General features: G+C 26.8%; 1 long non-coding RNA gene across 1 annotated transcript; it reads left to right on the top strand.

Moving 5' to 3' along the window:
- Positions 1 to 5,117: 5,117 nt before the first annotated feature.
- LOC142597529 (uncharacterized) lies at positions 5,118 to 6,164 on the top strand. The gene is made up of 3 exons (XR_012832233.1): positions 5,118 to 5,304; positions 5,372 to 5,810; positions 5,874 to 6,164. It is a non-coding gene; the product is annotated as an uncharacterized LOC142597529 (long non-coding RNA).
- The last annotated feature ends 10,249 nt before the right edge of the window (positions 6,165 to 16,413 follow it).

The raw sequence follows: 16,413 nt of genomic DNA, 5'->3' as shown, positions 1-16,413 counted from the left end.
TTTTTTTCATTTAGGTCGCCAAATCTTGTTCGACAGCAAAGTGTTTTTACGTTTTTTTTTCTCTCTCGTTTACGAGTCTACATAATGCTTAGTTATTTGTCGTTGTTGTTGTTCAAGCTTCTTGTACTACAGAATATATCTCATTTCTTCACTGTTTTGTTTTTATTCATTCTCATTCTATTGGTATGTGTGTGTGTGTGTGTTTGCTTGTTTTCAATGTTCTAATATTCTTTTTTTTTCAACGGTGTCTGTGGCAATTTAGACTTTGGTAAAAATAAATCATTTTACAGACTTTCTCTCTCACTTTCTCACACACACACACACACACACACACACACACACACACACACACACACACACACACACACACACACACACACACACACACACACACACACACACACACACACACACACACACACACACACACACACACACACACATAACAAAATTCATTTGTTTCTGGTATCTTTCTTCTTTTTTTTACGGTAAAAAATTCTGTTCCATAACTGTAGCTTCAACATCAACATCAACATCATCATCAGCATTATCATTATCATCATTCTCCATTCTACCTAGTATGGAAAAAAAGTGAAAATAAAAAGTATATGAGTCGAAACGAAATAGCGAAAGAAAAATCATAATTTTTTTTTCTTTCTCGTTGAAACCTCTTGGAAAATGTGTATTAAAAACATTAGCTTGAAACAAAAACAACAACAACAACAACAACAACGACGACAAAGACGACGAGGACAACACAACACAACACAAACAGGAATGGTCTCAAAATGTATAGTGAGAGTGAAAAGTTCCAGAAACAAGATGAAAAAAAAACATTTTACTTTTTCACTTGGTTATTTTTTCCAGATCTAAAAACAAGCAAACAAACAAACAAAAAAAAACAAAATGGAAATAAAAGGCTTTTTTTGGCACTGGATTCTGGTTTCAACCATCCGTTCCTATTGGTTTGTTAGCATTTTTTTTTTTGTTTTTGTTTTAAATGATAAATTCCATTTTTTTCTCTTTATCATCATCATCATCATCATCATTATTATTATGGAAAAGTATGAAAAACAAAATAGACCAATGCCAATGTTGTAAAATAACCAGATATCAGAGAACAAAAAAAAAAGATTGATTCAATGTTGAAGTGTGATAAATAAAATCAATATTCAACGAGAGAGAAAGAAAGTGAAAGTGAAACTAATATCTCATTTCACTGATATCACCTTTTTTGGGGTGTTTGAGTGTCAATCATTGTATATCTGTAATTAATATTTATCATCATTTTTTTTCCTCGTTTGATTAATATATTAATAAATATTCTCATTCTTTCAACAATGTTCACATCATTTTATTCAGTTTTTTTTATCGTTCACTCATCACCATCTTATTTTTTTTATCGAATTGTTTATTTATTAATTTAAAATCAATAGAATGATTGAAAATAATTCAATAAATATTATTGTTTTTTTTTCTGCTTCATTCATTTATTATATATATTGTAATTGTACAATGGTCATCTAAAATAATATTTGGAAAAAAAAGAATCAAATTCTCAATCATTTCTATTTCGGCAAAAATCATCTCATTTGTCATCTGACCGACCAAACAATAATAACAGACTAAACAAAAAAAAAATGGAATGATTTGGCCAATAGAACCAACAATAACAACAACAACAACATTGCCAGGACAGATTATCGTGACATAAATTTGATTCGTTCATTCATTCTGTCTTCAACGATCCATTGAGACTATTTCTCTCTCTCTCTCTTTCTCTGTTTTTCTACTATTTCATTTTTCTGCAATTAAAATATCGTTTTTTTTATTGTATCATTCTTTTATTGGAATATGGATAGTTCAATTCTATTCATATCTGGATTTGTTTGGAAAATTCAGTCAGTCCTTTTTTTATATTCTTTTATTTCTGTTTCTGTTTTATATCGTATTTCTTGCATTCCACAACAACAACAACAGCATACACAGGCAATGATTATGAGTTATTAGTTTTTTTTTATTATTATTATTGACAATTTGATGTGGACTAACGGAATAGACGGAAGAATAACAATAATAAACCATAGACTACTTGTTTTGTCAAAAAAAATGTCTTATTGAATCTTTGCAATTCAAAAATTGTTTTATTAGCCATCATCATCATCATCATAATTTTGACCAGTGGTCATTCGATTCATTCAATGTTGATAATTGATTATATAGTGATTTATTTTGATTTCTTCTTTAATCTCAAAATTTAAAGAATTCTTTTCTTTTCTGTATGCATATTTTTGCCGATTCTTTTTTTTTCATAATTTTTCTTTCGATCCAATCGATTATTAGATCAATTCAATCATACAATATATGTTTGTTACAATTACACCGATAAAAATAAACTGATAAATCAATTATTTCTGATTGATTCATATTATTTTACATGAGGAATTAATTTATATAGTTTTCTATGATCATTGGTCAATCAATCAAAACACAAACACATGGCCACGAATTACCTTACAGAAAAAAAATCCATTAGATTGAATCAATTACCATTTTTTTCCATTAGGAATAGAAAAAAAAGAGAACAAGATTCTATCTAGAAAAAAAACAAAACACAATATTGTTGCCGTTGAACAAACTGTCAATCAGAAAAAAAGAGAGAAAAAATAAATTATGCTGAAATGAAGTGGAATGGAATAAATATTAAAAAAAAATTCGAGTGTTAATTCGATTGAAATGTTCCATTTCGATTGCTATATTCGTCAATATTGATTTTAGTGCTTCAAATTTATTCGTCAATACATTACCATTATGATGTATTATGAGTTTCGTAGTGTAAATCACATATTCAGTGGCTAAAGAGTTGGTCTATTGATTTCATGTTGATAGGAAAAATTTTTTGCAGACGACAAATTCTGTCAAATTTTGCCTAAAACTTGACCATTTTGTTCAGTTGTTTGTTTGTTTGTTTGTTTATATATGACAAAATTGGTTATTTGTCCATTGATAGATCAAATCTGGATTTTTTTTCAACCTATTTTTTTTTGTTATTATGTCCAATCGGAAAATGTAATTTGTTGGGAAAAAAATATAACAGTACCCGTTATATAACTCGTATTGATTTTTTTTTATTCCAGTCTTTGTCAAATCCAATTGAACGATAAATAGGATGCAATCATTTACATTGATTCGATCACAATCTGTTCAAATTTTTTTTTCTGTTACCATACTGAAACTTTATTATTGAATAATTCTATTGAATTTTTGTTTTTATTATTCTGATTATTATTAGTAAGATGGCGGCGGTAGGAATTATTAGTTTTAGTCAATAAATTTCATTCTGTATATATATACAATCCTATTAGATTTGTTTTCATCTTTTTTTTTTTTTTTTTTTGATTATTTATTTATCATTTAACATGAAAAAAAAATTTTGTAATTTTTCTGCATTTTTTTCCGATTTTTTTTTCATTTCAATATCTCATCATCTTATTGAACGAAAAAAGAAATCAATATTCAGTATAAGAATATAACATTAATAATTGGTGTCGACAACAACGACGACGACGACAACGACCAAGCCAATGACAAAATGTTCAATATCGAAATTCTTTCCTAATTCTAGTAATAATATGCTGTTGTTATTATTGTAAACTTATTTTTGTTCTGTTTGGATGCAAAAAAAAAGAAAAAAAATTTTTCGCATCAAAGAAAGATATAGAGAATATATATATACGACAACAAAAAACTGTGAATCAAATGAATCAACAACTCAACAAAGATTTCTTATTTCAAATAGCCATATATATATATATAATGATGATAACGATGGTTTGGATTCTGTTTTTTTTTTTTTGGAACATGGAATTTTTTTTTCTCTTTCTTATTATCATCATTATAAGCGTGACAAAAACGAAAAAACTTGCTTTTTATAAGACTACTAAATACACACAGATATATGTGAAAACAAATATTGACATACATTTAGCCTGGTTAGGTTGATTTTGTTTTTCTACGTTTTATCATCATCATCATCATCGTTGTTGTTGTTGTTGTTGTTGAAGCCCGATTAGTTTAGTTTCCGTTTTTTTTCATTGTTTGTTACGGTTCATTTGATGTCTATCCATCTATCTATTTATGGCCAGAAGATTCTTTTTCTTTTCTTCTATTAGAATCTTTGATGATTGATAGGAATATATAAATTCAACACATGAAATTTTCTTTTTTTGTTAAAAAAAAAAATTCAAAACTAAATTGTTTTGTTGTATTTTTTTTCATCAAATTGCTCATAATAATAATAATAATAATGTCATCTAGTAAAGTCAAATTAGAGAACAAAAAAAAATTTACTAATTGATTAAAAGAAAACAAAAACACACACACCCACAACACATTTATTGATTGAATTTTTTTTTTGAAAGAAAAATTTTCCAATAGGGAATACCGTATTCGTTTTCTGTTTATCGAGTAGCTATTGAGCCATCAAAAAAAAAAAAAAAAAACAAAATTGGTATTATTGAATGACGTTCCACAAATCCGCATGCAAACACACACACACACACACACACACAGAACAATGTCGATCATCAATTAGCGTAAATTTTTTTTTCATCCAATTTTACTATGGTTTCAATCACGAAAAAGCATAAAAACAAGAAAATCGATTATATTCACCATATATATATTGAAGTGATGATAATGGCTTAAATGTTGTCGATGTCTTTGCGTCGTTTTTGTGTGTGTGTGTGTGTGTGTTATTCTGTTGTTTTCACAATTTTTTGGATCAACTATCAAATTACTTTTTTTTCTCTAACATTTTTTTTTTGTTCACAATCGGTTTTTTTTTCGTTGTTTGTGTTCTGTTCGAAAAAAATCTGTTCGAATTTTTTTTTCTTGGATGTAAAACTATTCTCTTTTTTTTTGCATAAAATTTGTTTACTTTTTGTTTTCAAAAACCAAACACGGACCACAATAAGTTGAAATAGTTTTTTCTACTCATCATCATCATATGGTTTAAATTGAATTGAATTTTTAGTTTTTTTTTATTTTGTTTTGTTTTGTTTCCATTCACGATTGATTTCTAAAAAACAATAAAATAAAAAGAATTTCCCGGAGAATATAGCTGTAGCAATCAAAAAAAAAAAAAAAAATTGCCTAATTGATTTGTGGAATTTTTTTCCACTATGTTTGCCAATTCTCTCTATATTTTTATTCTGTATTCATGTAAAATGAACGATAAAATTCACATCGACATCATCGGATTTCACAATTCACAAATAATCATCCACAATTTCCATCTATTCTGTATGACTCTTTTATTCCATTCACAATCCTTTCAATTTTGTTATGTTTAACGATTTTTTTTCCATAGCTACTACGATCATGATATTCAAACAAATGAAAATGGTTTCAATTTTCACTCTTTTTTTCCGATTTTCTCATCTGGGTCGAACACGCGTGAATGAATTCTTGTGTGTGTGTGTGTGTGTGTGTGTGTGTGTGAATAAATTCAAATGAAAAAAAAGTTTAACGAAATTCCCGTTTCATGAATGAATATTTCACTATTATCATCATCATCATCATTCCTCAACAAAAACACGCAAACACACGCACACACACACACACACAATAGTTTTTTGCAAGTGAATAAAAATGAAAATTTCCATAATAAAAGCATCGATTCAGATTGGTAAAAGAAAAAATTTCTAAAAGATTTTATTATTTGTTTCTGTGGGGACGAAAAAAAAAATCGTAACGAAAACCAATCCCTGACCAGTACTAAATATTTATATTTATATATGAATTTAATGGTAAATTGTGTATTCTGTGTATCGAATAATAATAATAATTATTATTTTATCATGGTTAATTAGACTGCTGCTTTGGAAACGTTATAACAATATATATAATATAATGATAATTCATCAAAAATTCAATGATGAGTTTATAAACTACCACCAATACCAGTTTCACAATTGACTTCTTTTTTTTTTAATCTTCCACTGTTCCATGATCCATGATAATAATGTGACAATGATGATATTGGAGCAAACAAACAAACTGAAAAAAAATGAATTAAAAATTAGCAGAACAAAATAGACAAAAATTATACATTTGGGAACCATTTGTTTTCTTTCGTTCGTTCGTTCGATTTTTTTTCATAACAAACTCATTTCTTCGGATCATATCAAGATATTTTGGATCAATAGTAACACAGTGAGCAAAGAAAAAAAAATAAACGAAAAACAAAAATGCCTTAAACTATCTGCTTTCTATCTGTTTTTTTTCTGTCCGTTTGTTAATGTCTATATATATATATTGTTCTGTTGGTTTAGTTTAGTTTGTTTGTTTGAAAACTTTTTTTTTCAACTGGTTATTCACAAATTTATTCACCACACATAACGACGACGACGACGATGATGATAAAGTCTTCGTTTCAATTTTTGACTTTGTCCGCTTGCACGTCGGAATCTGATGACAAGAGGAAGTGATGAATTTGAAAGAAAAACAATGAGAAAAAAAACTTTTTTTTTTGATGTAAAATTGTAACAGTGATTATATTATATGGTTGGCAATCAAAAAAAAAAAAAAAAAACAAAATTTTGTCATCAGATAAACATCACTTTTATGGAGTTGACTAGTATTTTTTTTTGTTCATTGTTTTTGAATATTAATTGCTATAATACTACAACTATTGTTGTGACGTGAACGGAAATTATTTTATTCAATTCAAGATATTTCCATAACTTTGATCATATATGGGATCCGATAACTTTATATCCGGATTTTTAAATTCAAAAATTTCAATCATCAATGTTGTTGTTGTTGTTGGAGACATCTTGAATTTGTTTTGTTTTTTGGATCTTTCCACTGCTTATGTGATTTGTATGATTTTCAGTCACTGTCACATGATTTTTTCAATTTTTTTGCTTTTGCTTCATATTCCATTTTCGTGTGTGTGTAAGTGTGTGTGCGTGACACAATAAGATTTTATCGTAAAAATTGATAATGCTCTATTGAAATTTTTCATTTTTTTTTCTTCACCAGCTAAACACATAGTTTAAATATTGAAAAAAATGGGACCAAAAGAAAAAAAAATAACATCATCAACATCAAAAGAATAACAAAAGTAAAACATCAACAACTCTTAAAAACTATAGTAAAATATATTGAATGATTGTGAATGTATACAGAAAGTAAATAATGAAAAAGCCAAAGAAAAAAATCGATACATCAACTAGGGTTGTGTGGTGTGTATTTGTGTGTGTGTGTGTGTATGCTGTTGGTGAAAGTTTTTTTTTTACCATTCTTTAGTTCATTCGGTCTCAAACATCAAAGTTTTTTTTTTGTATTTTTGCTTTTTATTTGATGAAAAAAATTTTTTTTCCTGACGAATGTTTGTTGTTGTATATATATATATGATATTTAATCAATCTATATATGTGTAGAGAAAAGTGAAACTTTGGTAGATGGTTGAATTCAAAATAATAACAAAAAAAAAACTTTAACACTTTTTTCCCACAAAAACCATCGTTTTTTCAACACTTCTGGTTGATGTTTTTGTTGATTCTATCCCATCAGAATAGCAATAATAAAATAGGTAAGAATATGCAGAAATTTAAGGTTAAAAAACGTGAAAGAACTTTGAAAATTCTGTTAAAAAAAAATTTCATGGTGAAAAAAAAAGAAAAAGAGAGAAAGAGTTTACTAGTTTGATTGATTTTCATCGAAATCACTGTTATCATATTTGGTTGTATAGTGAAAATAAAGTGAAAACGAAAAGAAAAAAATTTCACTTGACATCTGTGTTTTTCGTGTGTGTGTGTGTGTGTGTGTGTGGGTGACATATTTTGTGACAATTCTCTACGGTTTTTTTTTCTTTAGAATTTTTCCAAATATATCACTGTTATCGTAATGTTTTGAAGCGAATGATATAAAAATGATGATGTCAAATGTCAGTGTGAATATAAAACTTTTATGTTTTTAATACACACACACACACACACACTTACACTTCATAAATTATAATCAATATATAAATAGTGAAATGACAGGAATAAAATACAGGAAATATGAACAGAATTCAAAGAATAAAGTGGTAAAACTTTGCATTATTTTTTTTTTGTTCCACCTTATTATCCATATATCTATTTGGATATCTTATTATATTATATATCATATAATGTCCATTGAATAATATGCATATAAAATTCAATTTTAAACATTAATTGTGAATGATATAGAAAACCACCACCACTACTACTACTAAACGGAATAAGAAAAAAAATTTAGGCCGAAACATAAAACCAAACTAAATGATAAATGTCATCATCATCATCATCATCATTTTTTCATAACCAGAAAAAAAGTAGAGAAAAAAATCATCAAGCTACCGGTTATATCAATTCAAAAATAGGTTAGAAATTTGTTTGCCGCAACAACAACAACAACAACAAAAATGAAAATGTGAAAAAAAGTAGTAATAGATATGAAAAAAAATGAATATGAATGTTTGTCATTTAAGTCATGGAATTATCATTCTTTCTATTTTGTGTAAACGAGAAAAAAAAATTCCTAACATTGACAACGATGATAATGATGCTGATGATGATGTGTATGCGAAAGGTTTCAACCACTGGAATTTTTTTTCCCACTGTTTTATTTCCTATTAGGCCCATCACTTTGGGAATCGTGAATATTATTATTATGGACTAAGCGTTTGTCAATTCGTGCATTTTGTTTTTTTTTATTTTTCTCTTTTTTTTCATTGAATTTTGAATGAAATAACAAAAATTATTGCCATCATCATCATCATAGGTTCATAATATATAGATATATATCATTTACGGTTGCACTTTTGTCCCGTTGTTGTTGATGATGTTGTATGTCGATGAATTATAATGTCACACTAAAAAAAAAAAAAAAATTTAAGCGAAAAAAATAGACTGTCAAACGGAAAATTTTTATTAATAGTGAAAAAAAATACACATAATACACATGAATTGATACTGAACAATAAAGTGGAGGGTGTTTCGTTTTTTTTCATCAAAAAAAATAATGAAAAAAAAAATGAAAAAAAATGAAAAACATTCAAAATGATGAAGAGATTCCTGTATCTTTTTAACTAAATTCATCATCATCATCATCATCATCATCACCAACAATGGCAACAATCACAGCATTGAATATTGGATAGAAAATGGCAAAAAAAAATGGAGAACAAAAAAAAGGGAATGGAAAAATAATTTAAATGTCACCAAATGATGATGATGATGATGAAGATGACAATAACAATGATGATAGAATATTTGAAATGATTTTTCTAATTCTGATGTGGTGGTCATTAGTTTATTATTATCATTAGCTTCCTATTATTAATTACACAGAATGACAAACAGAATGTAAAAAAAAAGTTTTAAAATATTGAAATTCTATTTTTTTTTTCATTTTGGATCCAATTTCAACGTTGAATTTTCAATGAATGATTGTTTGAGGATTCCAAAAAACACAAAAAAAATGATCTAATGAACGATAAAAATGGTTGAAAATCTTTTTTGGTTTTGTTGTGTGAGTGTTTTCTGGGAAAAAAAATTTATTCATAACATACATAATGATCATGGATGGAACATGAACATTATATATTTGCATTTCGATGAAATCCATTTTTTTTTTTGCTGCTGTTATTTTCAAATACAAAACCATTAAGGTGTATTGGATTCTGTTTGGTATTTTTTTTTTTTTTTTTTTTTAAATTTTTAGTCTTATTTGCCATTTCAATCGATTGAAGATATTTTTGTTTTTTTCATTTTATTTTTATGATGATTATTATATATCGATATCGATATATAAATATAATAAAAAAAGATTACGATGATAATGATTCACCATTATCATCATCTTGTGTGTATTCTATATGTGAAAAGTTTTAAATTCTTGTTTAATGGGCAGTGGTAATAGTAGTAGTAATGATAATAATGGGGAGGAAAGGGATTAAATTCGAATATATAATTTTTATTTTTCATATTTGTTATCATTATTGACATTTATTTCGTTTTGTTCATTTTTCCATCTAAATTTTAAAAAAATGATAAAAACGTAATGAAAATGTCTTGTGTTCTTTGGGGACCGACCAATCGTTATCACCATTATCATCATTATATCATTGGGTTTTTATCATCACTATGATTGACTACTATAAAACCTATATATTTATTCTATCTACATTTGAAATGATTGAAAAATAAATAAATCTCACTATTCCATTAATTTAGTGAGATATAGTGTTCGACATACAAAAAAAAAAAATCATGATCATCATCAATCTGGTATAAAAAAAAATCATATACTAGTTCATCACAGAAATTCAAATCATCATTTTCAGGAAAAAAAAAGTTAAAAGTCCTTTTTTTCAGTGAAAAAAAATGTCCAAAAAAATGTATACTTATGTTGTATAAAATCATCGATTTCACATTTTATTGAAAAAAAAAGAAATAAAAAAAAACCTATTTTTTCCAAGTAATTTCCCGTTCAAGTGGAGTTTTTTTTTCTTTCGTCTGGGCTCATTTCCGAAAATGTTTCGAGTGTGTGTGTGTGTGTGTTTTCATCTTCTTTTTATTTTATAAAACTAGCATATTAAACCCTAATGATTTATAAAAAAAAACCCAGTAAGTAACCAGGAAAGAAAAAGTAGTGAAAAATCGTTTGCAATCTACAGTTTCTCATAACAATAATAAGTAATGCAAAAAGAAAGAATGAAAATGGGAGTGACAAAAAAAAACTTGAGCCCATTTTACTCGTTGACCTGAATGATATCCTCATCATCATCATCATCATCGTGTTATAGATGTAACGAAGCTAGATGTTAAAGAGAAAAAGTGATATAGAGAGAGAGAGAGAGAGAGAGATATGGAGTCAGAGAATCCAAAATGAATGATCCATGTGATGGTCGTATTTACTTGAACGATTTTTTTTCCATCATTTTGATCATAATCATTGATTTCAAATGTTTTCGTACATCAATTCATTGTTCTTTCTTTCTTTCTTTCTGTCTGTCTGTCTCTCTCTCATTCTTTCTATTAATTTCCATAGGTTTTTGATGTGTGCGTGTGTGTATATTATTGGTGAAACATACTCAAATAACAACAATAAAGAAAACTTTTCAAAAAGATAAAAGCCAATAATAATAATAATGAGTCTAATTATTATTAATAAGATTAGAACACATTGATAAAATGAGTGAGAGAGAGAGAGAGAGAGAGAGAGAGAGAGAGCGAACGAGATGAAAGGCAGAGAAAAAGAATAAGAATCTTATGGAATGAGAGAGAGAGAAAATGAAACTCAAATGTCGAATGATTCACTTTTAGAATTAAAAGGAAAAAAGAGTGATGACCTCACTATTGTTATTATCGAATTGATTTCGGATATTATTGACGAAATAGACCGATTAAAGGAAGAAAAAGAAAGAAAGAAAAAAATGATGTACCAATACCTAAGCTAATAATCTTCCGATTTTTTTTGTTGAACTTGTTTTGTCCGATTATTTTATTACCAGTGTTTTATTTCATAATAATCGGCAATGGTATGGTATAACAGAATAGGAATAAAAAAAAAAATTTTTTTTGAAACCATTGTTAACTGATGATTGAAATGAATGAAGAAAACTGGATATGAAAAACTTTTGCAAAGTAAAACTGATTCGAATTAATGATTATGAATGTTTATTTGGTTTGGTTTTTTTCCTATTTTGTATTATTATTAGTATTATGATGATTATTATGAAATGAACTAAATAAATAAATAAATAAAAAAAATAGCAACCGAATCATTTTTTTTTCTCCTCATTCAACGATATTCTTCTCTCTCTCTCTCTCTCTGTTTCTCTCGTTCATTTTTACTGGTGACCAGAGTTGTTTATCACATTTTTTAGATTGCTAGATTCCAAAAAAAAAACATTATTGATATTGTCGCTGGGTTATATAATCGGTCCGACAAAAAATGATGATGATGATGATGATGATACATGATATAAGCTTGTACATTATTTAGTCTTGTTTTTTTTTCCTTTTCCTTCACCATGAAATGTTACGTATGATTTTCTGTGTGTATGTGTATGTGTGTGTTTGTGTATTGTGTCTTTGTAAATATTTTGGCAGATTCAGCAGAAAAAAACCAAACAAATATAGAATCAAAGAAAGCAAGAGAAAAAAAAATTCTTGGTCAATCGTATGTTTTCTTCATTCTCAGACTGAATGTGCGTATGCACATCATCATCATCATCATATTTGATTAGCCATCTTTAAACAAGTAGGAAAAAATTGTGATAAAAATCTTTGCGTATTGTTAGACAAAGTTAGACATACTTTTTTTTCCACAGAATTGACTTTGAATGTATTGACCACCACGTTGAACAACTGGAAGAATGAACCAAAAAAAAAATAAAAATAAAAAATGTCATTTCTATTCAGTGTTATATTATATTGACAAATGAATGATATTTAGATTTCATGAAAAAACATGACCAACGGGCTTCTGATTCTATTAACATGATTCAGTCATACTATTCCGAATTCAAGCTAATTCAATTTAATATCATCATTGATAATAGATTATGATGAATAATATATTCATATTGAATTAGAAGAAAAAGAAGAAGTTAGAAAAAAAATTCATAAATAAAATCAATTTCCGTTTTTCTTTCTGTCCAAACAACGCGAAAAAAAACTTATTCATCACCATCGGATTGAAAGAAAGAAAAAAGAATGTGAAAAAATTTCAATTTATTTTTGTTTTTTTTACTCTCTCCAGAAAAAGTCGTTATTGTTTTTTTTTCTAATAGTTGTTGTTGTTGTTGTTGTTGTCGTGATTTTCAAATGTGTTTGTCTGACAACAATACATTACATTACATTCACAGTCATACAACACTAACACAAATACTATTAATCAATCTGTTTGATCAGAATATTCTTTGAGAATTGGTGACAATAATAATTTAACATTTTACACACTAGACACATTGATTGATTTAAACACGCAAACATACACACAAACACACACACACACGAGAATCAAACAGACAATGATCACATGTCGTTTTTGTAAAAAAAAAATTTTTGCAAATAATGAATGATGAATTATAATATTGGAGAAACAACAAAAAAAAAACAACACAAGTGAATTTCGATTATTTTTTGATGTTTTTTTTTTAGTTTCTTCATTCACCTTCAAGTATGGACTTGAAAAATGGTAATATATCATCATCATCATCATTGAATTTAAACTTTTCCGTTATGTTTCAAAAAAAAAATCATTGATGCAAAACGAAATGTTAAAGCAAATCAAATTAAAATAGCTTGTAAATACGAAACAATTGATTGTTGTTATTGAACAATTCGATGATCGAACCAAACAATAATAATAACCTATATATGAACATATATAACATTACACCATTCAAGATTTTGTCAAAAAAAAAAAAAAAAATTTTTTTGTTTCTCACACTAGCTCATTATGAAATCTCGTTGTTGTTGTTTTTAGTAATTTTTGTTGCAAAACAAAACAAAACAAAAAAAAGTTTTTTCAACTTTTTCCTATTGTTTACTGGAAAACATTTCCGTTTCCGTATAATTCATGTTTAGGTTTCGTTGAATATAAAGAATTTTTTCTTCCACTTTTACTTTTTCATTTTATTTGTTTTGTTGATTTCAGTGGGTATTAAGTTACATTTTTTGTGATTTCATTATTTTGTATGATAAGAAATAATGATAATGATTATCCGATTATAATTTAAAGGTAAATGAATGGATGATGACAAGAAAACAAAACAAAAAAAACAAAAAAAAACTTTCAGAATGAAAAAAAATGCTATTACAAAATTCAATTCAATTCAATTTTTTTTGTAACTAAATTTTTTATGAATGATATATATCTATTATACATTTAGAAATGTTCAATATTCTAGTTTTTTTTTGATATATATCTTGATATGTTTTCAAATCATCATCATCATCATCATTTCATGTTGAAAATATTGTTGTTGTTGTTGTTGTTGATATAGAAAATGTATTTGTGCTTGTTTGGTTGGCTGAGCTTTTTGGTTTTATTTTTATTTTTTTTTCATTTTTTTTTCTCTTTATTCTGCTCCATGTGTGCGTGTGTGTGTGTGCGCGGCTAATGGATCAGAAAATATTACAATGAAAATGATGGCCTTAAGATTCTTAAGGCCAAACAATAAATGGTTATAACAAATTATTGTTTTGTTTTTCATGTTTATCTGGAAACTATATATGTCGCTTTTATTATGATGATTCCAGTAGCCATCTGAATCATCATCATAGAACATTTTTTTTTGGTTTGTGAAATATAAAACAAAAAAAAAATGTGTTTGTCACCCATTTATAAAACAATGATGATTGTAATGTAATTACAATTTAGTACATAAATGATTTAATTTATGTTGTTGGTTTTTCTTTTTTCTATCTTTAAACAATCATTTTTTTGTCCATTCATTCATTCATTCATTTTTCCTGTTCGGTTTAGTTTGAACTATGGTTTTTTGGTTGTAATTAATGTAATAATGAATGGAATAATTTGAATGGATAACCAAATAATCAAAAAAAAAAAAAAAACAAAACAAAAAAATGTTGTTCTCGTAATCATCATTATTCAATTTTGGTGATATTCGAAACACAGGAACAAATAAAACATTTATTTACACACACACACACACACACACACACACACACACATATTCACACATCTCATATCAAACAACCGAAAACAATATTTAGCTTGTAGAGTTGTCAATTGTATATTTTTGTTATTTATAGCCTAAACTGATACTATATACTACTAGTATTTCCTTTATCCTAGTCCTATTCATTTATTCATTTGTTTTTTCTTTTCCAATCATTGATCTGTTTTTTGTTTTCATTACAAAAAAAAAATTTAGGCCATTGAACTGAACTGAAAAGTAATGGATGAAAATAAATTCATGAAACTGATGAAATTGATGAACATTGTCTTACAATTGACTAGTACAATTTTTTCAAAAAAAAGATGCCTCAATCATTCAAAGAAAAAAAAATACAAATTTTAAAATTGATTTCAATTTCAAGTGTGTGTGTGTGTTTTATTGTCTGCCATTTGAATTGAAAAATAAAATTTTATTTTTTCCTCTCTCTCTCTCCTACTTAATTTAGTTGTAAACAATAACAACAACAACAACAACAAAATTCTTTATACATTTTACAACAGGAAATTCAACAACAACAACAAAAAGTTTTATGTCAACATTATTGTATTGAAGTGTGTGCGTGTGTGTGTGTGTGTGGAATATTATATTTTTTTTGAAGAAAAAATCTCAGAATTGCCCAGAACGATATTATCTCATCATCATCATCATCATCATCATCATTGTCGCCAATAATAATAACATTGCTTTATTTGCCAATAGCCAAATTGGCCACGAGTTTTATTTTTATATTTTTTTCTTCTTTTTTTTACATGAAAAGCCACTCAACCATTATTTGTTGTCAAACCAATTCTTGTTGTCGTTATTGCCATTGTTGTTGTTGTTGTTGTTGAAATTATTATTATTGTTGCTCTTATTTTCTTCTCTCTCTCTTTCTATTTTTACTTTTTTTTCTGGTCAAAAACAAATTGATCTCAAAAACATATAATACACACATCATCATGTATATGGATCAAATGATGAAATGGAAAGAATTGATAAAATTTTAAAATAAATCCCGAAGTAAAAAACTGAATCTTTGTTTTTGGTTTCAAGAAGAAAATTTAAATGAATGGAAAAAAATGAAAATTTTTTTTTTGTAAATACCTCGGCAGCGAATATTCGAATGGATATCGATGACATGAAATTTTCATTCGACAATTGTCAAGAAAAACATGAATGAATGAATCTTGTTTAACATGGCAATTGAATCTAATCATCATTCAATGATAATAATAATAAGTACATTTATAGCCATTGATTCTTGTTTACATTGAATAACAGTGAAACTTAATGTGTTTGTGTGTGTGTGTGTCGCTAATTTTCTTTTTCTAATTTTACTTTTTTTTCTGGATGATTACATTCTGGCAAAAAAAAATAAAAAAAAATTCTGTTGCAATTGTTGTGTGGGTATATATTTTGTCTATGTCAATAATTTCTCAATTTTCTCTATTTATTGTTATAAATAATTTTCTATTTATCTATCTATTTTGAAGTAAATAAATGATGATCATGCATGAATGATGATAATGATGGTAATATTGATCATGATGATGATAATGATGATGATGACGATGTTCGATAAAATCAATATATTGATAATGTTATCAATAGATTTTTTGTTCACCATCATCATCATCATCATATCCGGTTAGCTATTGTGTTGTTATTTTTTTTTGTCAAAA

The sequence above is a fragment of the Dermatophagoides farinae genome, chromosome 5 (assembly GCF_024713945.1).
Source record: "Dermatophagoides farinae isolate YC_2012a chromosome 5, ASM2471394v1, whole genome shotgun sequence".
In the NCBI taxonomy this organism is placed as follows: Eukaryota; Metazoa; Arthropoda; class Arachnida; order Sarcoptiformes; family Pyroglyphidae; genus Dermatophagoides; species Dermatophagoides farinae.
This window is presented reverse-complemented; position numbering and strand designations above follow the sequence as displayed.